The sequence below is a fragment of the Oncorhynchus masou genome, chromosome 25 (genome assembly GCF_036934945.1).
Source record: "Oncorhynchus masou masou isolate Uvic2021 chromosome 25, UVic_Omas_1.1, whole genome shotgun sequence".
NCBI lineage: Eukaryota > Metazoa > Chordata > Actinopteri > Salmoniformes > Salmonidae > Oncorhynchus > Oncorhynchus masou.
In genome coordinates this window covers 44,965,348-44,985,406 of record NC_088236.1, presented here as the reverse complement: position 1 = coordinate 44,985,406, position 20,059 = coordinate 44,965,348, and the positions used below count along the sequence as shown (strand labels likewise).

General features: G+C 42.1%; 1 long non-coding RNA gene across 1 annotated transcript in view; it reads left to right on the top strand.

Annotated features, from left to right (window-relative positions):
- The window catches only part of LOC135514390 (uncharacterized), a 38,497-nt gene that overhangs the window by 16,402 nt on the left and 2,036 nt on the right, over positions 1-20,059 (top strand). Inside the window, exon 2 of the long non-coding RNA XR_010451672.1 lies at positions 5,776-5,856. This is a non-coding gene — a long non-coding RNA (uncharacterized LOC135514390). The remainder of the gene's footprint in view (positions 1-5,775; positions 5,857-20,059) is intronic.

Below are 20,059 nucleotides of genomic sequence, written 5' to 3'. Positions count from 1 at the left end.
ACCCTCTCACCTTCCCCCCTACTCACAAGGCAGGCAATACGCTCGACCTCATCTTTACTAGATGCTGTTCTTCCACTAACCTCACTGCAACTCCCCTCCAAGTCTCCGACCACTACCTTGTATCCTTTTCCCTCTCGCTCTCATCCAACACTTCCCACACTGCCCCTACTCGGATGGTATCGCGCCGTCCCAACCTTCGCTCTCTCTCCCCCGCTACTCTTTCCTCTTCCATCCTATCATCTCTTCCCTCTGCTCATACCTTCTCCAACCTTTCTCCTGATTCTGCCTCCTCAACCCTCCTCTCTTCCCTTTCTGCATCCTTTGACTCTCTATGTCCCCTATCCTCCAGGCCGGCTCGGTCCTCCCCTCCCGCTCCGTGGCTCGATGACTCATTGCGAGCTCACAGAACAGAGCTCCGGGCAGCCGAGCGGAAATGGAGGAAAACTCGCCTCCCTGCGGACCTGGCATCCTTTCACTCCCTCCTCTCTACATTTTCCTCCTCTGTCTCTGCTGCTAAAGCCACTTTCTACCACTCTAAATTCCAAGCATCTGCCTCTAACCCTAGGAAGCTCTTTGCCACCTTCTCCTCCCTCCTGAATCCTCCTCCCCCTCCCCCCTCCTCCCTCTCTGCAGATGACTTCGTCAACCATTTTGAAAAGAAGGTCGACGACATCCGATCCTCGTTTGCTAAGTCAAACGACACCGCTGGTTCTGCTCACACTGCCCTACCCTGTGCTCTGACCTCTTTCTCCCCTCTCTCTCCAGATGAAATCTCGCTTCTTGTGACGGCCGGCCGCCCAACAACCTGCCCGCTCGACCCTATCCCCTCCTCTCTTCTCCAGACCATTTCCGGGGACCTTCTCCCTTACCTCACCTCGCTCATCAACTCATCCCTGACCGCTGGCTACGTCCCTTCCGTCTTCAAGAGAGCGAGAGTTGCACCCCTTCTGAAAAAACCTACACTCGATCCCTCCGATGTCAACAACTACAGACCAGTATCCCTTCTTTCTTTTCTCTCCAAAACTCTTGAACGTGCCGTCCTTGGCCAGCTCTCCCGCTATCTCTCTCAGAATGACCTTCTTGATCCAAATCAGTCAGGTTTCAAGACTAGTCATTCAACTGAGACTGCTCTTCTCTGCATCACGGAGGCGCTCCGCACTGCTAAAGCTAACTCTCTCTCCTCTGCTCTCATCCTTCTAGACCTATCGGCTGCCTTCGATACTGTGAACCATCAGATCCTCCTCTCCACCCTCTCCGAGTTGGGCATCTCCGGCGCGGCCCACGCATGGATTGCGTCCTACCTGACAGGTCGCTCCTACCAGGTGGCGTGGCGAGAATCTGTCTCCTCGCCACGCGCTCTCACCACTGGTGTCCCCCAGGGCTCTGTTCTAGGCCCTCTCCTATTCTCGCTATACACCAAGTCACTTGGCTCTGTCATAACCTCACATGGTCTCTCCTATCATTGCTATGCAGACGACACACAATTAATCTTCTCCTTTCCCCCTTCTGATGACCAGGTGGCGAATCGCATCTCTGCATGTCTGGCAGACATATCAGTGTGGATGACGGATCACCACCTCAAGCTGAACCTCGGCAAGACGGAGCTGCTCTTCCTCCCGGGGAAGGACTGCCCGTTCCATGATCTCGCCATCACGGTTGACAACTCCATTGTGTCCTCCTCCCAGAGCGCTAAGAACCTTGGCGTGATCCTGGACAACACCCTGTCGTTCTCAACCAACATCATGGCGGTGGCCCGTTCCTGTAGGTTCATGCTCTACAACATCCGCAGAGTACGACCCTGCCTCACACAGGAAGCGGCGCAGGTCCTAATCCAGGCACTTGTCATCTCCCGTCTGGATTACTGCAACTCGCTGTTGGCTGGGCTCCCTGCCCGTGCCATTAAACCCCTACAACTCATCCAGAACGCCGCAGCCCGTCTGGTGTTCAACCTTCCCAAGTTCTCTCACGTCACCCCGCTCCTCCGCTCTCTCCACTGGCTTCCAGTTGAAGCTCGCATCCGCTACAAGACCATGGTGCTTGCCTACGGAGCTGTGAGGGGAACGGCACCGCAGTACCTCCAGGCTCTGATCAGGCCCTACACCCAAGCAAGGGCACTGCGTTCATCCACCTCTGGCCTGCTCGCCTCCCTACCATTGAGGAAGTACAGTTCCCGCTCAGCCCAGTCAAAACTGTTCGCTGCTCTGGCCCCCCAATGGTGGAACAAACTCCCTCACGACGCCAGGACAGCGGAGTCAATCACCACCTTCCGGAGACACCTGAAACCCCACCTCTTCAAGGAATACCTAGGATAGGATAAGTAATCCTTCTCACCCCCCCTTAATGATTTAGATGCACTATTGTAAAGTGGCTGTTCCACTGGATGTCAGAAGGTGAATTCACCAATTTGTAAGTCGCTCTGGATAAGAGCGTCTGCTAAATGACTTAAATGTAAATGTAATGTCTGCTCAAACGGTCAGAAACAGACTCCATGAGGGTGGTATGAGGGCCCGACGTCCACAGGTGGGGGTTGTGCTTTCATTTGCAAGAGAACAGCAAGATTGGCAAATTCGCCACTGGCGCCCTGTGCTCTTCACAGATGAAAGCAGGTTCACACTGAGCACATGTGACAGACGTGACAGTCTGGAGACGCCGTGGAGAACGTTCTGCTGCCTGCAACATGCTCCAGCATGACCGGTTTGGCGGTGGGTCAGTTATGGTGTGGGGTGGCATTTCTTTGGGGCCCGCTTAGCCCTCCATGTGCTCGCCAGAGGTAGCCTGACTGCCATTATGTACCGAGATGAGATCCTCAGACCCCTTGTGAGACCATATGCTGGTGCAGTTGGCCCTGGGTTCCTCCGAATGCAAGACAATGCTAGACCTCATGTGGCTGGAGTGTGTCAGCAGTTCCTGCAAAAGGAAGGCATTGATGCTATGGACTGGCCCGCCCGTTCCCCAGACCTGAATCCAATTGAGCACATCTGGGACATCATGTCTCGCTCCATCCACCAACGCCACGTTGCACCACAGACTGTCCAGGAGTTGGTGGATGCTTTAGTCCAGGTCTGGGAGGAGATCCCACAGGAGACCATCCGCTACCTCATCAGGAGCATGCCCAGGCATTGTAGGGAGGTCATACAGGCACGTGGAGGCCACACACACTACTGAGCCTAATTTTTACTTATTTTAAGGACATTACATCAAAGTTGGATCAGCCTGTAGTGTGGTTTTCCACCTTAATTTTGAGTGTGACTCCAAATCCAGACCTCCATGGGTTGATAAATTTGATTTCCATTGATCATTTTTGTGTGATTTTGTTGTCAGCACATTCAACTATGTAAAGAAAAAAGTATGTGCGACATGTGTCGGATGCTGGAGGAGGGGCTGAGTGAACACGTTTGAGTACCACTGGTATATTGAACAATCAAATGTTTTGGGTAGCGCTGCTGTGGAAGTGAATGGTTTCTCTGGTTTTCGATCTGACTGCGCTTATTCTCCCCATAAACTCACTTGGCCCTTTCTTTCCAGTCTGCTGATGCTACCAGGTCTTCAATCTCAGGTGAGCGCCAGGGTTGGGACATTATTAAAAATGCATCCGTTTCCTCTGGGTCTGTCTCCACATCAGACATCATGTAATCAGTTGTCCCATTCCTTTGGTATGTCTAGGGTGTCCCACAATTTATACCTCTCTCTTTCAGTCCAATAACAACATCATTGACAACATTGTAAGATTTAGAACTATGTCACAGTAAATACGTGTCTTTATGAGACTACTCACCTTCAAACTCTCCATGCTCCACTCTCCATCTCTGCACCTTCATCTCAGCTGACTAACCAGCAGATAGTACACTGCTGTTGTCATTGGAAGAAGAGTCTGCACATGTCAAAACAAAAATATGAGATACATTTTACGCATGATATTCGCACCACTATTTCAGGTGACATATTTGAGTGCTAAAATAACCAATATTTGGACAAATTCAAAGTCCTAATCAAATACAAATTTGTCCTCACTTTTCTTGTGGCTTAAAGTGGTCCACCTCGCCAGAATTAATTTGTATATCCCTTACTGCCCGCTATTAAAAGAACATCATTAGCAAATTAACCGCCATTAGCAAATAGTTTGCCTACTTTCAGTGGTGACAAAACAAGCAAGTATAGTGTAGAAAATCATTGTACCATCAAAAGTGCTGTTTGCATTTTCAGCATTTTGAAGCTGGTGTACAAAACTGAAAGTAAAAGATACAAAAACTAAACTTAACGGGAAGCATAGTAATAACAGACATAGATCTACCAGCCTGCCACGGAGCTGGCATATCTATACCTCACATTTCTATGTGAATTTGGTCAGGTCGCCCAAAAAGTTTCATATTTCAGCTTTAAGTAGCTTTAAATAAAATTGCCATCGCAGCAAGAACAGAACCAGGAGTTATTTTGTCAGGATGAATATGGTACGTGTATGTTTGTTATTACGGAGTTGTTTGTGTCTCCTCTGTAAAAGCATTCATAATCTTGTCCCCCAGTAGAATATTCTCCAACTAGTGATATAACTGTCTATCATAAGAATTTATAAAGTTGGCTACTTTATTGCCGGGCCTTTCAAGGCCCCTGTTTATTTTCAATGTCACTATTTGTTAGTGTCTGTTTTTAACTTTCATGTAGCCTATTTGGGTTTTTACCACCACCTTTTTAGCTGTTCAACAACACTGACCCAGGCCAAGCTCGCACACGTTGCAACAAATGCCTGATGGAAACGGGGTGAAAAAGACGATTACTCCAATATGCACTTGACGGAGAACCATGTACTGCAACGTCAGAATGAAGTTCACAATATGCAAGGGAGTATATGGACACGGGCGAAGACCAACACAGAGGAAAACAATAGAGACTGAAACTGGAGCCAGATTCTCTTGAGCAATTTAAATTGACATATTTCATGCCCATAGACATGGCTGTCGTGGATTCTAGGCATAATCTTTTACTGGGGACGGCAAAACACAATTTTCAACATAAAGTTGATGTACTGAAAGCACCTGCAGACATAGGCCAACTAACTACCTTCTAAAATCCCATCAGGGTTTTTTCTTTTCAATGCACAAGAACAGAAAAATTGGACATGCATTTACTCCTTATTCGCTCATATCCCTTTCTTGCAGTCAAATGACCTAGTGGCTTCATGGGCGGAATGTTATTAATAATTTTCATAATTTCATAATTAATCATACAAAATCAAATAATGCTGAAAATACGGTGTGTTTCCATTTGTTATAATTCAGTCTTCTGTCAAAAAAGTGTAACATTGGGAAGCAAAAAAACCCAAAACATTTCAACTCTGTGTAAGATGGCGCCGGAGAACATGGCAGACATTTTACGTGCCCCCAGCCGATTGTGTTTTTTTGTTAGTTTATTTGTGTTGTTTGTAAGTTATATTTGACTTATTTTGCACATAATGTTGCCGCTACCGTCTCTTATGACCGAAAATAAGGACTAAGATTTCTCACCATGGACTAGCAGAATCCTTTTTAATCTTTTCACGACTCTGACGAGCCCGATGCAAAGTATACACTGCTTTCTCTGTAATCTGCAGAAATAGGAGGCGGAGAAAGAGAGACCAAAGGTCGGGCTGCCTTCTGAGAATTCATAGGTGATCAAATAAACCCCCACTTCCTTCCATTCTGCTAGGAAACGTGCAACCTTTGGACAATGAAATCGACGAGTTACACTGAAGATTAAACTACCAACAGGACATTAAAAACTGTAACATCTTATGCTTCACAGAGTCGTGGCTGAACGACGACAACATCAACATACAGCTGGCTGGTTATACGATGTACTGGCAGGATGGAACAGAGGCATCTGGTAAGACAAGGGGTGGCGGTCTATGTATTATTGTAAACAACAGCTGGTGCACGATAGCTAAGGAATAGCTAAGGAAGCCTGAGGTAGAGTATCTCATGATAAGCTGTAGACCACACTACATACGGAGAGAGTTTTCGTCTGTATTCTTTGTAGCTGTTTACATACCACTACAGTCAGAGGCTGGCACAAAGACAGCATTGCATGAGCTGTATCTTGCCATAAGCAAAAAAGAAAACGCTCACCTAGAGGTCGCGGTCCTCGTAGCCGGGGACTTTAATGCAGGGAAACTTAAATCCGTTTTACCAAATTTCTATCAGCATGTTAAATGTGCAAGCAGAGGAAAATTTACCTCTGGACCACCTATACTCCACACACAGAAATGCATACAAAGCTCTAACCTCGCCCTCCCTTTGGCAAATCTGATCATAATTCGATCCTCCTGATTCCTGCTTACAAGCAAAAATTAAAGCAGGAAGCACAAGTGACTAGATCAATAAAAACGTGGTCAGAGGAAGCAGATGCTTAGCTACAGAACTGTTTTGGTAGCACAGATTGGAATATGTTCCCGGTTTCCTCCGATGGCATTGAGGAGTACACAACATCAGTCATTGGCTTCATCAATAAGTGCATTGATAACGTCATCCCCACTGTGACCATACGTAACCCAACTAAAGCCATGGATTACAGGCAGCATCTGCACTGACCTAAAGGCTAGAGCTGCCGCTTTCAAGGAGCGGGACTTTAACCCAGAAGCTTATAAGAAATCCCGCTATGCCCTCCGACGAACCATCAAAAAGGCAAAGCGTCAATACAGGACTAAGATTGAGTCGTACTACACCGGCTCTGATGCTAGTCTGATGTGGCAGGGCTTGCAAACCATTACAGACTACAAACGGAAGCACAGCCGAGAGCTGCCCAGTGACACAAGCCTACCAGATGAGTTCAATTACGATGTAAGTAACACTAAAACATGCATAAGAGCACCAGCTGTTCCGGACGACTGTGTGTTCACCCTCTCCACAGCCAATGTGAGTAAGACCTTTAAACAGGTCAACATTCACTGCAGGGCCAGACGGATTACCAGGACGTGTACTGTGGGCATGCGCTGACCAACTTGCAAGTGTCTTCACTGATATTTTCAACCTCTCCCAGTCTGTAATATCAACATGTTTTAAGCAGATCACCATAGTACTTGTGCCCAAGAACACTAGGTAACCTGCCAAAATGACTACCGAACCATAGCACTCACTCCTGTAGCCATGAAGTGCTTTAAAAGGCTGGTCATGGCTCACATCAACACCATCATCCCAGAAACCCGAGACCCACTCCTATTTGCATACCGCCCAACAGATCCACAGATGATGCACTCCACACTGCCCTTTCCCACCTGGACAAAATGAACACCTATGTGAGAATGCTATTCATTGACTACAGCTCAGTTCAACACCACAGTGCCCTCAAAGCCCATCACTAAGCTAAGGACCCTGGGACTAAATACCTCCCTCTGCACCTGGATCCTGGACTTCCTGACTGGCCGCCCACAGGTGGTAAGGATAGGTAACAACACATCCGCCACGCTGATCATCAACACAGGGACCCCTTAGGGGTGCGTGCTCAGCCCCCTCCTGTACTCCCTGTTCACTCGACTGCAAGGCCAGACACGACTCCAACACCATCATTACATTTGCCATTGACACAACAATGGCCTGATCACCGACAACGACTAGACAGCCTATAGGGAGGAGGTCAGATACCTGGCCGTGTGGTGCCAGGACTACAACCTCTCCCTCAACACAATCAAGACAAAGGGGATGATTGTGGACTACAGGAAAAAGAGGATCGAGCACGCCCCCATTCTCATTGACAGGGCTGCAGTGGAGCACATTGAGAGCTTCAAGTTCCTCGGTGTCCACATCACCAACAAACTAACATGGTCCAAGTACACCAAGACAGTCATGAAGAGGGCACAACAAAACCTATTCCCCCTCAGGAAATTGAAAAGCTTTGGCATGGGTCCTCAGATTCTCAAAAGGTTCTACAGCTGTCCTAGTAATAGCCTGTCCTCTCTGCTACCGCACAGCAAGCGGTACTAGAGCGCCAAGTCGGGGTCCAAGAGGCTTCTAAACAAATTCTACCCACAAGCCATAAAACTCCTGAACATCTAGTCAAATGGATACCGAGACTATTTGCAGTGCCCACCCCCCTCTTACCCCCTCTTCACACCACTGCTACTCTCGGTTGTCCTCTATGCATAGTCACTTTAATAACTCTACCTACATGTACATACTACCTCAACTAACTGGTGCCCCCGCACATTGACTCTGTATCGGTACCACCCTGTATATAGTCTTGCTGTTGTTTTTTTCCTGCTGCTCTTTAATTACTTGTTACCTTTATCTCTTATTCTTATCTGTATTTTTTTTAAACTGCATTGTTGGTTAGGGGCTCGTAAGTAATCATTTAACTGTAAGGTCTACACCTGTTGTATTCGGCGCATGTGACTAATAACATTTGTACAGGTGCCTTCTTTTTTGTAAGCTCATAACCATGTCTGTGAGGTGTATGCTTTGTTTTCAGAAGTAGATTTGTTTAAGACTACCAAGAAACACTCTGTGACCCTGATTTAGCCCAATGCAGTAAAATGTATTAAGGGACTTTTATCAAAGACTGTACCATCTTATGTGTAAGATGTTTCTCAAGAGCAAGTTGGAGAGGCTCATCGCCACTTGCAACAGTTGAGATACCTTTGCAAGGTTGTATGGAAAACAATATTGCACACCAGACATGCACCTACATAGCCACTTGAAGAAATGTGTTTTTGACTATGGCCCAGTATGATCAGAGTAAGAATAAGGATCTGATCAGCGTTGTCCATTTTTTTATATGGAACTTTGCATTGTACTGTGAAACTGCTTGAGGTGTTATAATCCCATTCGTCAACCAGCCTTTTTTAGCTTGGCCTTTAATCAATGACGCCTTTGTGTTTTATGTTCTTTGATAACATTTTATCTATTTTATTGCCGACCTTGTTTTTTTGATTTGATTGCTTTAAGTGTGTTGCTATTTTATATGCACTTCAAATAAAGTTTGGATTGAAGTTTGATTTTATATTGGATCTTTAATTGATGATTGTATTAATATAGACTCCATTAACTTTATAGTCCATCATTCTTATTAAGACATTTTATTAATGTATGAACTAGGTTATAGGCCTGCTAAATACATTTTTGGAGTATATTGCCTACTGAACTGGGGCATGATATGAGGACAATGAAGAGAAGGAGTTAGGGGCTAGCATGTGTAAAGACCCATGACCCTTCTGACTAATCAAGACTGGCCACGCTCTGTATTTATTCTGACTTCTCAATACTGAGCTTCTACTTCTCCTCCTTTATATTTAAAGATATTCTGACTTACATGTACACACTCAGAAACAGGCCATTTTACAGTGTCTCAAGTTCATAGACAGAGCAATGGATGCAAGGACTGACCATATGATCCATCAATATACATTATTTTATTTATATTATAATAACGTAAGCCACATTACTGTGGGGGATCTCCTCCAATAATTTTGTTTTACATTTTGGCTCAAAAGAAGCACTGGCCACTGTGTTTTGTGTTTTTGTTTATTTTCTTGTTTGTGTTTCAAAATGGTCGTAACCATGGGAAACCTTAGTTGATCACAGACAAGACATTTACCCAAATAATTACGCTATAGCCTACAAATATGATATATTTGCCAAAATGAAAGGCTCGATTTATTATAGATATGACAAACAGTAGCTTAACTTCTATGATAAACAAGCATCGAAGAAAATCCATCAGGAAAAATGCTTTTGGTTCAGGTCAATGCTCTGTAGAACCTAGAATTGAACAAGATCAAGACTGGACATTATCATAAATAATTTGTTGCATTTCTGTGATGTTTTCACCTACTTCTCACTATTTCAAAACTTTGATCTTTTCCTTTTCATGATAGGCCTTTTCATCATACTGTAGATAGCCAATAAGCCTACTCAAGTATACTTTGAAAAAGAGATTTGCTAATCTCAATATAAGATATAATATAATATAAGATCTCCTGTTTGATACAAAATTAAAAACAGGCATACAAATAAAAAATAAAGACCGGACAGTATCGACAAGCTTAATGATTTGTTGTGTTTGTGTGATATTTAAAAATTAAACCTCAACACGCGCTTTGCATGGTTTGTCCATTGCCCCGTATAAAAAGAGAAAGAAAGTGCTATTATCTTACAGGAAATATAAGTGTTTTTTCAAATGATTCGGAGTTGAGAATATTAGCGGCATATCCAGAAACATTTTATTTTTAAAGATAAATAACATTTTCAGGAGAGGGATTGTCACGGCTGTCAAAAGAACTGGACCAAAGAGCAGTGTGGTGAGCATACATTTTCAATTTTATTCAAAATAATGAAGACAAAACAATAAACAATACAACCCGTGACGCTTAATGCTATGTGCCATCAAACAAAGTTAACTTCCCACAAACACAGGTGGGAAAAAGGGTACCTAAGTATGGTTCCCAATCAGAGACAACGATAGACAGCTGTCCTTGATTGAGAACCATACCCGGCTAAAACAAAGAAATAGAAAATCATAGAAACACAAAACATAGAATGCCCACCCCAACTCACACCCTGACCAAACCAAAATAGAGACATAAAAAGGATCTGTGAGGTCAGGGCGTGACAGGGATTGTATTATTTTTTTTACCTTAAAATAATAATAAAGATTAGTGAATAATATTATTTTTTCATGAATCGCTAATCACAGGAAATAAATAATAATAATCTTCAGAAATGACTTTGTCAAAGAAACAAAATAACTAGGGCTTTGGGTGGGTTAAAATGCTGAATTCTTTATTCATATAAAAAAATCGGATTTATTGCATTTTCCGTGTGGTCTATATTAAAGGGCACTTCATTTAATATAAAAGGCGTTTAAAATCCAATATTGGTGCACAATTTATACTTAAAATATCAAAGAGATGCAAAAGGGACTCCTTTCGTGGAACGCTGTTGCAGATTAAATTAGGCCGTTCCCTCTTTACTGGAAACGTGTATCTGTCACTGATCAAACAACAGAAATGCCACGACCATCATTGACATTAGCAAGTGTTGATGTGTGAGAAAACCATGCAACTAAAAAGCTGTCAATCAATCTGTGGCTAAGCCGCTTCATTTCCAGTCAACTCTGTCTCAGAACCCCCGCTGATGGAAACCATCTAAACATCTTTACCACATTTTCCACCACCATGGTTTCGTCACAACATGGCTTGCTTTGCACCTGTGTGCTAACTCTAGCAGTTAAAAGGTACATTATGGTTATAGTCTACTCTTTGTTATCATCATGATGAATCATGTTCATAAACATTCTCTGATGTAGCTTATAGTCAGCCAACGGCAAACCATTTGTTTAATGTATTTTTTAAAGCCTTTACAAGAGAAAGCAAACATGTTTAAGTATACTAGCAGATTCAATGAAAAAATAGTCCCCTTTTCTCTACAGACACATAAATACTGTGAATATGAATGTTTTGCCAAGGTTTATCTACCGATTTCAATGTGTTCCAGTTATTCAATCAAAATCCTTCTTAAAAAAATCTAGATCAATTTATTCGAAATCCTGTTTCAGTTCACGTCTCAGTGTTTGTGCCTTGAGGAGGTATCTGCCAGACAGACCCTACTGCAAAAGTTCGTCCTCTCTTTGACTCCTTTGTCCTCTTCTCTGTGCATGCACATAACTTGCAGGGGGCACTGGAGGATCATGACACCCCCAATATTAGGGACAGGTCAATTTGACCACTTCAATAATATACTATGATGAATTTGGGTGCGTTCCTCTGTTCAGTGGGCGAACTCTGCCGGTTCACGCTGGGTTCATAGGCAGCAAAAGCGTGCATGCAGTACAGAAAAAAAGCAGCCGATGGAAGAACAGTCACCGCCTGAGTCAGTGAAATGGCCGTGAATTGCGCAGCGCAGTAGCTGGTCTCCACCGCCTAGTTCACGCAGCAAAGCTGCTCAATGAACAAAGGAATGTTTGGCGGGAATGAGGAGCCGAGCACTGAGAGTTTAGCATATTTTTGACATCTACATGGAAGGTGTGAACTGCAGGCTATTGCCATCTGCTGTGTGCTCAGTTAGAAGCCACATTAGCCTAGCCATTAGCCCAAACAAGGAAACTATCCTTCAAAGTTGATACACGTGCATCCAGGTGTAACAGTTGTGCTTCCTTCCTTCTCCTTGACCCAACCTGGACTCAAACCAAGGACCCTCTGAACACATCAAGAACAGTCACCCACAAAGCATTGTCACCTATCGATCCACAAAAGCCTCAGTTCTTGCAGAGCAAAGGAAACAACTACTTCAAGGTCTCAGATTGAGGGATGTCACCAAATGAAACACTTCTAGCATGCGCTGCTAACTAGCTAGCCATTTCACACTGGTTACACACGTATACATAATGGGGGTGAGTCAACTTATTTTAATGACATCATTTAATATGATTCAATCCATGTTATTAACAAATGTGTGCTCCATTTGAAGTCGGAAATATACTTTATTTCATTAAACAAAAAAGGTGTATAATTTTGAGACTGTAGATTGACTGCTATGTTAAGCAACTGCAGTAATGGTTGCTTTGGTTATCAACAGCCCTGTGGCTATTGTAGTCTTTTGACTGAAGAAAAACTTGTCCCAGATGAGGCAGGCATGCGAAGGATGGGCAACTGTGACTGCGCAATGAAGTGTCTGAGCAGAGGATGGATTGATTGATAGGGGTGGAAAATCCCCCCGTAAAGTGTCAGGCACCTACTGGCTTTCTGTGTCTTTACACCACAGAGTGCTACTCAAGTCATCTTTTTATGATTGGATCCCACCTGCAGCTTCTGGTTTGGCCCGGACCTCAGAGGCCGTGTTTTTTAAGGTAAAAAAAGTTGCTTTCTCACCTAGTCCGTTAAATACGAGCACGTCTTCTTTATGCCGCCTTTCACCAATTGCGAAATATCGTCCTTCCGTAATCCGCCAATTATTTGATCGGAACAGGTTTGATTTTTGTTCTCTGAGACACGTGTTGTAGAGACGGAAGAGGAAGTGAGACATCTCACTCACAATCGTTTTCTGGTTCAATGGACGTCAATAAACTGAGCAGACCAGACCCAGCTGCAATCGCAAGGTGACTATGGCAGAGCCACCCCATTAAGCAAACCATAACTGTAATTACTTTCCAACGGTAAACGACCTGAGTGTACTATCTTAATTTATCCTCCATATTTGACGTGTTCTGCCACTGACAGTCTGCACTCTACCACTGACAGGTTTGTTGTGTGAATGAATTTCTCTGTGTCGGTCTGTCCAGTGCAGCAATGTATCAATTCATCCCCACAGCCAATATGATCACATCACAACAGAGCTTCATGCTCTCATCACTGAAACTTCTCCGGCAGTTTATTTTCAACACTAGAATATTTTATATTCAGCATGCAAGATCAGGTGCTTCTCTCCTCAAATAGGCCTATTATTTTTTTTCTAACTCAAAAGTTGTGACCAAAATATATTTATAATCCTGGGACTCACATTGTTCTAGGCTACACATTCAAGAGCTGTAGACCTAAATTGAATAGTGAGAAGAGAGAAGAGAGAGAGGCCAGCAGAGCATGAGATGCCAGTGGAGATGTGTGAACACAGAGAGATGTATTAATGTATGAAATAACATATAATTAACACATCATTCAGATGCTAGCCTAGCCTATATACAGAGTGTACAAAGCATTAAGAACACCTTCTCTTTCCATGACATCGACTGACCAGGTGAATCCAGGTGAAGGCTATCACCCCTTATTGATATCACGTGTTAAAACTTCTTTGGGATTGGTGTCCCTTCCACGGGACAGTTAAGCTAACATAGGCTAATGTGATTAGCATGAGGTTGCAAGTGACAAGAACATTTCCAGGACATAAACATAACTGATATTGGTGGAAAGCTTAAAAACTTGTTAATCTATCTGCACTGTCCAATTTACAGTGAAAGAATACCATGATATTGTTTGAGGGGAGTGCACAATTTTGAACATACAAGTAGTTAATAAACAAATTAGGCAGTCTTTATACAAAATTTTGAACTGAAATGCAATGGTTCATTGGATCAGTCTAAAACTTTGCACATACACTGATGCCATCTAGTGGCCAAAATCTAAATTGCAACTGGGTTGGAATAATACATTATGGCCTTTCTTTTGCATTTCAAAGATGATGGTACAAAAAATGAAAGAACGTTTAGTTTTTTCTTTGTATTATCTTTTACCAGATCTATTGTGTTATATTCTACTACATTCCTTTCGCATTTCCATAAACTGAAAAGTGTTTCCTTTCAAATGCTACCAAGAATATGCATATCCTTGCTCCAGGGCCTGAGCTACAGGCAGTTAGATTTGGTATGTCATTTTAGGCGAAAATCCTTTAATCCACTTTAGTTAGTGTAGATGAATGGGAGGAGACAGATTAAAGACTGAGACATTAATTGTGTGGCATTCAGAGGGTGAATGGGAAAGACAAAAATGTAAGTGCCTTTGAACTGGGGAAGGGGGGTTACAAGGTAATTGAGATATATATGTACATATAGGTAGGGGTAAAGTGACTCGGCAACAGTAGAACTTTTTGAGGATCTAAGGATACATGCCAACTATTTTCAGTCTTGTGAGGGGTAAGATGCATTGTCGTGCATTCTTCACGACTGTGTTGTCTGTGGACCATGTTAATTCCTTAGTGATGTCAACACAGAGGAACTTGAAGTTCTTGACCTGCTGCACTACAGCCCCATCGATATGGATGGGGGCATGATTGGCCTTCCATTTCCTGTAGTCTGACATTGAGGGTCACTGCCTTCCTCCCTATAGGCGGTCTCATCATTATCGGTAATCAGGCCTAACACCGTCGTGTTGTCGGCAAACTTAATGATGGTGTTGGAGTCATGTGAGGTGTCGTGTCTTTGGCATCATTAACTTCTAATGGGTAGGTGGGATGGTAGCGTCCCACCTGGACAACATCCGGTGAAATTGCAGAGCGGGAAATTCAAACTACAGAATTATAAATATTTAACTTTCATAAAACCACAAGTGCAATACATCAAAATAAAGCTTAACTTTTTGTTAATCCAGCAACTGTGTCATATCTCAAAAAGGCTTTACGGTGAAAGCACACAGTGCGATTATCTGAGGACAGCCCCTCGCATACATAACCATGAAAAACATATTTCAACCAGGCAGGTGCGACACGAAAGTCAGAAATAGCGATATAATAAATGTTTTACCTTTGATGATCTTCTTCTTTTGGTACTCCAAAAGGTCCCAGTTACATCACAAATGGTCCTTTTGTTCGATAATGTCCTTCTTTATATCCATAAAAACGTTACTAAAAAACTTTTCCAAACAAGTCAAACAACGTTTATAATAAAGCCTTAGGTACCTTTTTGGTTCCAGGTAGAACCATTTTGTGTTCCATGTAGAACCCTTTTCACAGAGTGTTCTATATGCAAACCAGAAGGGTTCTATCTGGAACCAAAATGGTACTCCAGTGAGGACAGCTGAAGAACCCTTTTGGAACTCTTTTTTCTAAGAGTGCATATGGCTGTCTCTGGGAGATTTTTAAATCAACATTTTCACATTATATAATATTGGCCATCGGTCCCCAAAAACGTTTTTTTTTGTTGATAATTTTCTATTCATAAGACACCGGTGCATTTCAAATTGAATGAATTGAATGAATGAAAAAAGTATCGCCAAGTTAAGGCTGGTTGAAACTAAATGTACCATGCTTTGAATGGATCATTGGATCAACCTCCAGTAAAAGCTCGTTTAGTGAACTATGCATCTGGAGGTTCGATCTGATAAGCTAATTCAAGGCAAGTGATTGCTCTACTGTAAATTCTTAATCTTGAAATTTGACTGCTGACATGCACAATTTGGGGGGGAATGTATTAACAGTGGACTAATAGACAAAATACTAAAATATAGTTTGTTATTTGAGTGTTCCCAAATAATCACATTAGTGTTTTAAAATGTAAAACAATGAAAACCCCCAAATTAATAACTGCAAAGATAATAAAACCATTTATTTAACACAAAAAACAAATACCATGAAAACTTTTAAAACATTTTTATGAACACACATAAAGACATAGGGAAACAACAAAAATTAAGCGTTTCTACGTCTAATCATTATGACTTAAAAAAAAATACATCATTTATTTTAAAGGGGCAATCCGCTGTTAAAACAATAATAAAGCAGGCTCCCCCCACTGTTTTAGTAAAAACGTTGGATAAATTACATTGGAGTAAAACATGCTTATATTATGGTTTCTGATGGGGTATGACAGTTGAACTAAGCTCACGAGGTGTTTCTAATTTATATTCTTTAAGAATCAATGGGTACATATCATTAATGTTTTAATTTAAAAAATAGATGTAGAAACTGCAGATCGCCCCTTTAAGCATAGACAGGAGTTTTGAGCACAGAACAAATCATGGGTTGCACCTCCTCCATCACTTGGTCACATCACGGCACTGTTTTGAGCTTTCTCAAGAGACTCCGTCATTTTGAAAAATTATTTATATATACACTAGATGGCTGAAGGGGGCACTGTATTGAAGCCAACGTGCCTCCATTTTGGTACTCCTCCACCATTGTATTGTTTTGGGGGGGAAGCTATATACAGTGGGGCAAAAAAGTATTTAGTCAGCCACCAATTGTGCAAGTTCTCCCACTTAAAAAGATGAGAGGCCTGTAATTTTCATCATAGGTACACTTCAACTATGACAGACAAAATGAGAAGCAAAAAAATCCAGAAAATCACATTGTAGGATTTTTAATGATTTTATTTGCAAATTATGGTGGAAAATAAGTATTTGGTCACCTACAAACAAGCAAGATTTCTGGCTCTCACAGATCTGTAACTTCTTCTTTAAGAGGCTCCTCTGTCCTCCACTCATTACCTGTATTAATGGCACCTGTTTGAACTTGTTATCACTATAAAAGACACCTGTCCACAACCTCAAACAGTCACACTCAACTCCACTATGGCCAAGACCAAAGAGCTGTCAAAGGACACCAGAAACAAAATTGTAGACCTGCACCAGGCTGGGAAGACTGAATCTGCAATAGGTAAAAAGCTTGGTTTGAAGAAATCAACTGTGGGAGCAATTATTAGGAAATGGAAGACATACAAGACCACTGATAATCTCCCTCGATCTGGGGTTCCACGCAAGATCTCACCCAGTGGGGTCAAAATGATCACATAAACGGTGAGCAAAAATCCCAGAACCACACGGCGGGACCTAGTGAATGACCTGCAGAGAGCTGGGACCAAAGTAACAAAGCCTACCATCAGTAACACACTACGCCGCCAGTGACTCAAATCCTGCAGTGCAAGACGTGTTCCCCTGCTTAAGCCAGTGTGATAGAGGCTGTGGTAGTTCATGTGTATTATTCATGCTTACGGACCAGACTGGCCCTGAGCACTGTCTGCATGTCTGGCTGAAGAGCACCACTGACAGCTACTGGCTCACTGCACATTAGATTGCATGTATGTATGTATGTATGTATGTGTGTATGTGTGTATGTGTGTATGTGTGTATGTGTGTATGTGTGTATGTGTGTGTGTCTGTCTGTCTGTCTGTCTGTCTGTCTGTCTGTCTGTCTGTCTGTCTGTCACTCACACACTCACTCTGTTCTCTCTCTGCTCTCTCACGTACACACACTCTCACCAACCAACATGTCCAGGCCCGTCTGAAGTTTTCTAGAGAGTGTGAAAACCTTGTGTAGACCTCTGTCATTGCCAACAAAGGGTATATATATATATATATATATATATGTTTATAAGTATTGAGAGAAACTTTTGTTATTGACCAAATACTTATTTTGAGAAACTTTTGTTATTGGCCAAATACTTATTTTCCACCATAATTTGCAAATAAATTCATAAAAAAAACTACAATGTAATTTTCAGGATTTTTTTTTCATAGTTGAAGTGTACCTATGATGAAAATTACAGGCCTCTCTCATCTTTTTAAGTGGGAGAACTTGCACAATTGGTGGCTGACTTTTTTGCCCCACTGTATGTGCATTTACTAATGTCTAAATTTGTTTTTGCGACCTGTATTATATTACAGACACCTTTAAGCATACTTTAAGTAATATTATGTGAGCTAAACATTCAAAAAATATACACACAAAAACATTTTCCTGAAAGTAAAACGTTTCACCTCTCATTGGCCTCTCATTGGCCAATACGTAGCATCAGCAATCCAGGGTTTATATACATGATCGTTCAATAATTTGGGGTCACTTAGAAATGTCCTTGTTTTTTGAAAGAAAAGCAAAACTTTTTGTCCATTAAAATAACATCAAATGTATCAGAAATACAGTGCAGACATTATAAATGTTGTAAATGACTATTGTAGCTGGAAACAGATTTGTTGTCGAATATCTACATAGGCATACAAAGGCCCATTATCAGCATCCATCACTCCTGTGTTCCAATGGCATGTTGTGTTAGCGAATCTGAGTTTATCATTTTAAAACTCTAATTGATCATTAGAAAATCCTTTTGCATTTATTTTAGCACGGCTGAAAACTGTTGTACTGATTAAAGAAGCAATAAAACGGGCCTTCTTTCGACTAGTTGAGTTTCTGGAGCATCACAAGTCCTCAACTGGTAGCTTCAATAAATAGCACCTGCAAAACACCAGTCTCAACGTCAACAGTGAAGAGGCGACTCCAGAATGCTGGCCTTCTAGGCAGAGTTCCTCTGTCCAGAGTCTGTTCTTTTGCCCATCTTAATATTTTGTTATGGCCAGTCTGAGATATGGCTTTTCCTTTGCAACTCTGCCTGGAAGGCCAACATCCTGGAGTCGCCTCTTCACTGTTGACATAGAGACTGGTGTTTTGCGGGTACTATTTAATGACGCTGACAGTTGAGGACTTGTGAGGCCTTTGTTTCTCAAACTAGACACTCTAATGTACTTGTCCTCTTGCTCTGCACCGGGGCCTCCAACTCCTCTTTCTATTCTGGTTAGAGCCATTTTGAGCTGTTGTGTGAAGGGAGTAGTACACAGCGTTGTACGATATCTTCAGATTCAGAAAAAAGTTATTTGTTTCTGGCCATTTTGAGTAATCGAACACACAAATGCTGATGCTCCAGATACTCAACTAGTCTAAAGAAGGCCAGCTTTATTGCTTCCTTAATTAACCAGTACAACAGTTTTCAGCTGTGCTAACATAATTGCAAAAGGGTTTTCTAATGATCAATTAGCCTTTTAAAATTATAACTCGTGTTAGCTAACACAACGTGCCATTGGAACACAGGAGTGATGTTTGCTGATAATGGGCCTCTATAGATATTCCATTAAAAAAATTCCAGCTACAATAGTCAACATTAACAATGTCAACACTGTATTTCCGATCAATGTAATGTTATTTTAATGGACAAAAAAATAGTTTATCTTTCAAAAACAAGGACATTTCTAAGTGACCCCCAAACTTTTCAACGGTGGTGTATATCATTGATATTGATGCCAACAACTTTAGCGGTGCCCAGTCATTCTTAGCATCCATGTTTGGTCTAAATTAAACTGTAGAGCCGGGGAAATACAATGATATTGCCACACAGGGGAAATATTAAGTAGGAAACAATTTTGTCAGCATTAGTATGTCTTCACATTTACTTCAGACAGATGGCAATGTCAGTAGCTAGTAAAGTTTGTCAAAAATATCTAGCAATACTAATGTCAGCTAGGTAACAGTCGGTGCTCTCCCCTCACGTTCAGATAGCTAGTTATCGTTATACTGCAGCTAAAGGAAATCAGAAATTTTTCTGCTAATTATTTGTCTACTTGAGAAATATCACAGTTTCCCAGTCATTAGAATGCACTTTACACTAAATATTAATCAGCGCCAATTGAGAATGCATTGAGAATAACTTTTAGTCGGCCACCAGTCCTCAAGAGAAACAAGCAACCCATTACCATTTTTTTTAACCTTTAAAATAACAGTAACTTTTACAGATGTTTTCAAACAAGTTTGGAATACAAAAACCTCTCATAGATATCAGTAATAGTACTTTTTTCCCACTGTGAGTAATTGGACGACGTAAATGGGGACCGAAATTTCCTCCTTATTTCCCA